Source organism: Pteropus vampyrus, unplaced genomic scaffold (genome assembly GCF_000151845.1).
Source record: "Pteropus vampyrus isolate Shadow unplaced genomic scaffold, Pvam_2.0 Scaffold59, whole genome shotgun sequence".
NCBI classification, from domain to species: domain Eukaryota; kingdom Metazoa; phylum Chordata; class Mammalia; order Chiroptera; family Pteropodidae; genus Pteropus; species Pteropus vampyrus.
The window spans coordinates 4,318,027-4,326,934 of NW_011888840.1; the positions used below are offsets into that span (position 1 = coordinate 4,318,027).

Genomic DNA, 8,908 nt, shown 5'->3' on the forward strand with positions numbered 1-8,908 from the left:
AATATGCTTGAAACCAAAAAGCCTTCTTGCTGAGAAAAAGGGAAAGGGCTGAAGTGTGCAAGAGTACATGTGTGCCTGTGACAACAATTCAGCGTGGGGAGTTCTCATGACAGCCAGGATGTGAAGTGTGGCTGGAGAGTGGGAGGTGGGGGGAAGCCAAGAATTGTGCACTAATTTTACTCATTACCTGGTCCAGTTATTCACTAAGAAAAAAACCCCTTCTCTCCTGGCCTGAGGATCCCCAGGGGGGCTTTTAGGTTGAGAGTGTCACACTGTACTTTAGAGATGCTAAGCAGGAAGAGGATTTGCCATTTTATCTCTTGGCCTGTTTCTCTCTCTCTCTCTCTCTCTCTCTCTCTCTATGAGGACTTGTGCTGCCTCCTCCTGGGGTGTTGTGGGGAAGATGAATTAGTTAATATCAGTAAAGGGCCTCTGATGATGACTACTAATTGTTTGTACCATGTAATTGCCATTTTTTCCAAGAAAATGTCCATACACTTACTAATTAGGCATTGTGGAAGCACCTCATGCCCCATTATTTTATGGCTGTCTTGCAATTAAGTGGCATCAGTACCATTTCGAATGGCATTTATTGTCCATTTCCCTGGTTTAATTTTTGGAAATTTTATGGGAAGCCTGAGCATTGCTTCTTCTTCACTGTAACTTGAATCATTACAATGTAAATATAGCTTTGGGTGGTGATAGTGTCAACGACGAGAGTTCTTTAGAGATTTCAATTAAGACCATCACAGCACTATAGCTCACGTGAAAGGATTCCACGGTGCCTGAGCACTCCAAGTGCTTCTTCCCCGGGTCTGGGGCTCACGTCTGAGAGTCTGAGCACATGTACAGGTGTGCGTGTGTCCGTGTGTGTGTATTCAAGTGTGTGCATGTGCGGGTGTATGGTTTCACGATCAGTCATGTAACATGAGATGTGAAGACAAGAACAAAGTCCTCCCTTGGCTTAGTCTTCTCTAAGGTACGAACTTAGAGGTAATTAACACATTTTTCTCTATTTTCTTAGTATAATCTAGAGATTTGAGTTGGCTCAAGTCAGCCGTCACTTGCTACACATCTGCGATGTTATCCAGTGTTGGAGCAGACAGGTTTCACAACTTTTTTAAAGTTTTACGATAAAGTCAGTGAGGTCTCTCAGGCTGATCAGATGAGGGCTCAGGGAATTTAAATAAGGTGGCCAGGGTCACATAGCGAGTAACTGATAAAGACAGGACTCAAACTCATGTCTACCAGACTCTGAAGCCTGGGCCCCTTGCACCCTCTCCCAAACAAAATTGCCAAATTTTCTATCTGGAAGAGAGTCTTGGTCACTCCAAAGACCAACTTGTGCTTTCTCCAGGAAGCCCTGAAGAATCACCTATCTGAATGCATCGTCTTTCTTGTATCTGATAGTACTTTCTGTCACTTCTCATAGTCTGACTTATTTTAACTATTTACCATTGAGAAGGACAATATAATATGATGGCTATGAAAGCACAGGCCACGGAGATACCTGGCTTATATTTCTCACTCTGCCTCTTCCTATCTGGCTCATCTTGGACAAGTTTCAGCACCTCCTGAGCTTCATACTGTTGATGTGAACATGTAAGAAGAACAGGTATGAAAAATGCTTAGAATGTTTCATGGCTCCTAGAAAGTGGCTGGATGGACAGATGCATAAAACAAGTATGAATAAGTGAATGAATGGCAAAGGCCTTTGCTCATGTGTACGATTACCTCTCTCCAATTCTTTCTTCCAGTTTTATTGAGAAATAATTGAGATACGTATTATACACATATATATCACTGGATAAGTTTAAGACCAAATGGCATGATGGTTTGATATACATGTACCGTGAAGTGATCTCTATAATAAGTTCAGCTAACATCCATCATTTCATATAGAGACAATAAAAAGAAAGAGGAAAAGAAAAAATATTCCGTATGATAAAAACTCTCAGGATTGACTCTCTTTAACAACTTCCCTATACATCATGCAGCAGTTGTAACTGTACTCAGCATATTGTACATTACATCCCTAAAACTTATTTGCTCTCCCCAATTCTTACCATTCAAGCTTGTGCTAGTATCAATTCAACAAAAACAATTTTAGAAAATAAAAATAAATCTCAAGAAGATTTGAAAAAGCCCAGAGTATCTGACTGAGGCTCAGGCTGTCTATTCTTTGGTGGGAAAACTAGACTAGCTCACACTGATTTTGAAAGGATAGCCAACATCTTGACAAAAAACATTACCACCAAGATCGGCATAGGGTGATTCTTGATGAGCTGAAATATATGTGCTTGCTGTATTGTTACTACTTTCACCCCATTTCATATGTAGAGGACAGAATGACAAAGGCCAAAAGGAGGCTTAGACTTGAAATCACAGTATTCCAACTCTACCATGTGTAATTATCTATGTGACACTTTGACCTTTGAAGAACTATCCACTACAAGTAGTAAATGTCACAGGTGCTGTCAAGACTCCAGGAAACAGACTCTGAAATGGAGATTGTCTTGTAGAAACAAGAAAATCTCGGGCAGTGTTCTGTGCACACGTCTGTCAGGGAGTGAACGAAGCAGAACTGGGTAAAGGTGGCTGTGACAAAGCGGAAGCTGAGCCTCTGGGCATTTCTGAAGCTGGGATGGCCCTTCAGAGCCGTCCGGAATCGAGAAGGAGGGCCAAGCTTTTGAACCCTTGCAGATTGACCCCCAGGAGAGAGGTGACACTTTGGGCAACGCCAATGGAGGGCGATTCCTGGGGAGGAACTCAGCTGTGATCTGTCAGCACCCCACACTCCCAACAGCTGCAGGGATGAGGTTTACATCCCTGAGAAGGAATCTGAGCAGGCACTATGGCATCCACTGCAGTGATGAAACAAAGATTGGAACTTGGGTACTGTGACCCTTATGCGTGCGTGATGATTTTTTCCTCTGCTACTCAATGACTATTATTATTTCCATTTTGCTGAGGAAGATATAGAGTCTCAGAGATAAGCTGAATGCCAAAATCACATGCCAAGAGATTGTAGGGCCCATAACACACCACCAAAGCTCTAGGGCTGTGTGTCTATCTACTTTGACAGCAAATGAGAAGTCATTCAATAGCTTGCTAAACTATTCAACACTATATAGCTTGCTAAAACTCATAAGAAGGTTTAAAGGGACCACGGATGTGTGTGTGTGTGTGTGTGTGTGTGTGTGTGTGTGTGTGTGTGTGTGTGTGTGATGTTTCATACAAGAAGATATTAGGTGTTTCCTCAGCATAGTTAGTGTCACTTAGGACTTTAGAATAGCAGAAGGCCACTTCACATCAAGAGTCAGGTCCTATTGCTTATAAATATAACTCCACGCAGTCAAATCTAACATACACTTTTTGAGTTTCACTCACTAACTCCATATTATTTCAACAATTATTTATTGCATATCTATGATGTGCTCACTAGAAATATGGAGGTAAATGAAGCTTAGAGATTGGTGACAGGGTCATGTTAAATTTGGACTCCAAGATCATAAGCGGATTCTACAGATATTGTGGCTCAGGGAATAAAAACACAGAGAATGGTTTCTAAAACTTCAGCCTATCCTACCATTCCAAAACTGAAATGAATGCCGCAGAAGGACAGGAAAAAGGGAAAGGCTTTAGGAAAAGCAATGACACATCTGCTCCAGCCTCTGAAATGTCCCACAACCCAAGGAGCTGTACTAATGTGTGCCAGAGGCTGCCTCTGCCAGAGTCAGTCCTTGCAGGGTTAATCGGCTTATGTACTTACAGGATGCCAGGTTTACAGCCACGTGAGCTCAGGGAGGCACAGTAGCCACTGTGAGGCTTCTCTCCATAGTAGGTCTGGTCCAGGCACCTACCCTTTCCCCCGTACTGACCTTGCCTGCTAGGAAAGTCAGGGTTTCACTCTAACCATCTCCTCTTAATATTTGCTCTTACCTGCCTGGGCCTCCTCAGGATCTGTGGGTCTCCAACACACACAGATGGGGCCTCTCCCAACTAAACTTGAGAGCAGAGTCTGGTGGGCTACAAGCAGAATGCAGTGGGCTTGAATCATGGTCCCATCGCTTGCTGGCATGGTCCCATTGCTTGGTAGGCTACTTAAGCAGTCTGGGCTCTGGTTATTTCATCATCTGCAAAATGGAAAGGGAGGAATAATAACCATATCACCTTGTGAGGATCAAAGGGGAGAAAGATATCGCTCAAAATAAATGGTTGAATTCAGGTAAAATTGTCACTTAAAGGCTGAGTATGGCGATGGAAACTTTATCTGCATTACCTTAATGATCAATTAACACTACAATCCCTTTTTGTAGAGTTGAAGAAACGGAGGCTTATTATGCCTATGCAGAGTCCAAATATCCAGTTTCGCACAGAATAGAGACTGCCTGGGACTCAGAAAGGGCAAGATATTCCTTACCAGGTAGGTGTTGTGACTAGGTGATGTCGAAGTCTCTGCCGACACAGGTTCTATGACCTGGGTGACTTGGCGAGGACCTCTCTGGCAGAACTTTGGCTGCTGGTGTGAATGCAGTGCGGTTGGAGGGTGGGAGGAAGATGGAGAAAGGATCTGAGTTTCATTATTTGTTTAGTTACTCATTAGATGTATGGGGTCTTCCCCGTTTCATGCTCTGCTAATGTCCTTCAGCGGCTTCCCAGTGCCCTTTGCACAGAGATCACCAGGCACTCAGGTGCTGCATAACCTGCTACTACCTCCTGCCCCAGCCTCAATCCCCCCCACCCCCACCCACACACCGGGCAGCCTCAGGGTCTGCTCCCTCTTGCCTTTGCAAGTGCTGCTTCTTTGGCCTAGAACTCTCTCCTCATTGTTCCTGTATCATTTCATCCTTCTGCTGTCAGCCAGGGCCTGTTTCTCAAGGCAGGCCACCCCTCTGCCCAGGGCCAGCTCGGCATCCTGTGTGAATCTGTCTTCCTTTCCTTCAGGGCACCTCACTCACTCTGCAGCTATACATTCTCTAATGGATCAGTAGATTGACATTTGTCTTTCCTTTTCGATTGTAGGCTCCCTAAGTACAGGGATAGTATAGCATGGATGGCATGGACCTTAGATGTCTTCTGATCACAGACAGCTACTATATAAATATATTCTAAATCCCTCACTAAACCCAGTCAGTCCCCAATCTGTGTGAAACTAGCATGAGGTAGGTGTTAAATAAACATTGGAGATTCGCTTACAAAAAACTGTCTTCCATTCCTTCGAAGCCCTAACTCAGTTCATATCTATACACTGCTTAATGTCTATACACTGGGTCAAATGCCTACTAATAGAGGCAGGAGGAGGGAAGGAAAGGCTTAGAGGGGGTACTTCTCATACACTCGGCTGTTGGCAAAGCTGTGCTTCAGCAAGCGCTCGTCATTGCTATGCAGGCTTTCGACCTCTGGAGGAGAACATTGAGGGCTGCTCTGCCTATCTAATCGGGTGCCTGTGTCCATAGGAAGAGCAGTTCATTGTGTAGTATAGAGGATAAAAGCATGGGCTTTGGAACCAGACAGGCTGCACCTAAAATCTGACTCTATCACTTATTGGCCCCATGATTTTAAGTGAGTTACTTCGCCTGTCTTTGACTCAGTTTTGTCATCTGTAAAATGGGGGTAACAACAGTCCTTGTGTTATAGAGTTGTTCTGAGGACTAAATTTAATATGTATTTTATAGAGTTTGGAACAGTTCCTAACATAGCGCATGCTATATAAATACTTGCTATTGTTCTATTTGTTCAGTAGATCATGTTATCCCTTTTCAGGCACCAGCCCCCACAACCACTTCCTCCTGCTGCTTCTCTAGTTCTAGCTTCTTCAGCTTCTTCCTGACCCGAGTTGCTAAAATCTGACCATTTCCTGAGCCTAAATGAATTACAACAATATCGTTTTTTTTCCTTCTGTGATTTCAGTTGAAAAGGAAATTTTCTCTCAACTTCAATTTAATTTCAAAATTCAAATTTCAATTTCAAATTCAATTTTAATGTGATTTTCATTGAAATTTCTCCACAGGTGGGAAATAGTTCTATAGTCTCAATTACACTGAGTTCTGCCCCAAGAAAATTTGGTTCAATAGGTTCAGTTATCCCCAAGAAGCAGTGCTGGGGAAGGAAGAAAGCTTGAGAAAGGTGGCTTTTGCCCGTGTGGGTAAATCCAGTTCAGCTCCACTGTGTTGAGTGGAACTGCAAGTTGCAAGGGTAGTTTTTATACCCATTAACTGCCCCCTTTCTCACCTCTCCGTGGACTCCCTGGCCAGCCAGATGACATTAAGAGAAAAAGAACGTTAATGAAATGCCTACCACCAGGTCCACTTAAAAACGGAACCGATTATGAAGGTTAGCTAACAGCCATGGCAGAGAACGCCGTCTGCTGTGAGGGACAAAACCCAGAGCCCAGAGCTGTGATTTGAACCCAGACCCCACAACCGAAGATTTCAGTGACCTTGGGGAAGTCCCTCCCTCTTTCTGGAACTCCTCTTCTGTTCAAGGAAACAGTTCAATCATTTATTCAACAAATATTTCTTGAGCTCCTACCTGTTCTAGGCACTAGTGAACTTCCAGACGTTTTACAGCTGAACCATTTTGCAGAGTACATCTGTGAAATCTCAAATATGGTGGGTGAACTTCGGGGCAGGGCCACTATGGAACTCATTGTTTCAATCTGTATAATTAACATATCACATAAGATGTGGCACATAGTATGCACTTGAACTATTTGGTGTTCTTTTTCAAGATCCACTTTTGCCTTTCTTTCTTTCTGTATTATGTACTATTTTATTGATTTAAGGTCTCATATTTATCGGTTCCTTTGGGTTTATTTTTGCTCTTCTTTTTTTTAACCTATGTGGTGGAAACACAAATCACTGATTCTTAGCTCTTTTTTTTTTTGGTCTCCACCTAAGTATTTCAAATTGTAAATTTTCCCCTGCCTTAGCTGCTTCCTAAAAGTTTTGACATACTGCCTTTGCACTATAATTGTTTGAAATATTTCCCTGTCCTTTGTGATTTCTTTTCTTAACCCATGTGGTAGGTAGAAGCGTGTTGTTTAATTTCCAAATATTTGCATATCTTTGTTTTGTGTTTTAGTTATTGAATTCTAATTCACTTTCTTTGTACACTGAAACAGAGTCTCAGAAATAGCAAGCATGGTGCTATTTCCTTTCAGCTCTCGAAGAGCTTTGCTCTACATATGTATAGTCCAGCCCGGGGCCAAGGATCCAAGGAGATTTTCCAGTCGGTATTCTGGAGACTCCTGTCTGCACAGTGCCCTTGTCTTTGGTGCACTACCCTGCAAGTCCCAGTGGCAGCGTTAGCAGCGCTCAATGCTAATCTCTGCCTCCTCAGTTCAGCAAGACTGTTTTTCTCACTTCGGGCTCCACCACCTTGTGGCATATGGCAACCTCAAGGCAGAAAACTGAGAAAACATTGAGCTCACCACACGTGTTTCCTCTTTTTGCTAGAATTACAGTTCTGCACCGACACCAGCCCCTCCCTGTCCAATTCTCTTGCAAAGAATGCTTCGTATGTTTTGTTCAGTTTTACAGTTGTTTACAGTAGAGGAAGTGGGGGGCAATCTAGAAGCCATACTCTGTCAGGGCCAAACCCAAAGTATTACTTTTTAATGTAACCCTATTTAAGTTACAAATATTAAACAGAAGAAAGTGGTTTTGGAAATTTAGGTTTCGAAATGTGCGTTTTTTAAAAATGTACTTATTTAACAAAATGTACTTAATTTTTATCAGCGGCTTTAACTTAATTTTTCTTTGCATTTCTAATAACCACATCTTTCATTTTATGAACTTCAGAGGAAAATATTATTGAGCCATTTTTCTCAATATGTGAGCAACTCGCAAATTGAACCAGCAATTGGTATATAAAAACTCTTTCTAATAGAACCTGAACAGAGCTTTTTATTTGATGCTTTCTAAAGGTAACACAAAGAACTAATTAAACAACTAATCAAATTAATTAATTAATTAAATGACTAATTTAATACTGAAGATCAACTATGAATGGCTTGCTAATTGGTTTACTTCAGCACAATGACATCATCTCACAGTACAAATGATATCCTGATGTAGCTGTGACGTAACTGGTTGATACCTCCCTTCCCTTAGGTAATAATGAATCCTTTACTAATATGTTAAGAGTAATACAACTCTTCCTGCTCCTGCCTGGATGTCCTTACTGATTCACACCTGACTCTACCTGTTTTGCTGAATCTCTTCTGCTTTTCATATTTGTCTGTGACAGCTAATCCTGTTTCATAAAAGTCATTACATCTTTATTGAAAGCCTAACTCCACAGAATTTTCAAACTCTTTGTCTGCAACTCCTTATAGGATACCTGTTATAAAAAGTCTTCATTTATTGCATTTATATTAGCCATTCCTGTTCCCAGTGCCTGCTGCACACATCCATGAAAATGCTGAAAAATGAGGGTGTTTTTCTTCCTCCTTCAGAGTATATTCTGGAAAACTACATTGTGAAAGCCACTTTTATCTGGGAACAGCATCTCCTCTCTGTAGCAGGGGGAGGGGTTTGGGCTGCTTGTCTCTTGACTAAAAGAAAAAAAAATATCCAAGTTTCATTCTATCTGAAAAAAAATCTGTTTCACTGGGTCAAAGGTTATTTATCCTATACTAACTCCTTTGTCACACTGTTAAAATAATTCCTAGCTGTGACCATCTCAGGTTTTCCCTTTTGGTTATTTTATGCTCATTTAAAATGATACAAATGAATTTAATAACATCCATTTCTGGATGTTGGAAAGATTTTCTTTTTCCTATGGTTCTTTCATATGTTACAAAAAGACAAGACTATTGGATGGTGAATTCTAGGTAGATGAGATATTATTCTATCTTCCATTCACTTGTATGGATCCATCAACCAGCTATAATTTAAAGTCA

General features: G+C 41.7%; 1 long non-coding RNA gene across 1 annotated transcript in view; it reads right to left on the minus strand.

Annotated features, from left to right (window-relative positions):
* Positions 1–8,908, minus strand: part of LOC105292555 — a 64,283-nt gene that overhangs the window by 52,358 nt on the left and 3,017 nt on the right. The window contains exon 2 of the long non-coding RNA XR_895914.2: positions 3,943–4,136. This is a non-coding gene — a long non-coding RNA (uncharacterized LOC105292555). The remainder of the gene's footprint in view (positions 1–3,942; positions 4,137–8,908) is intronic.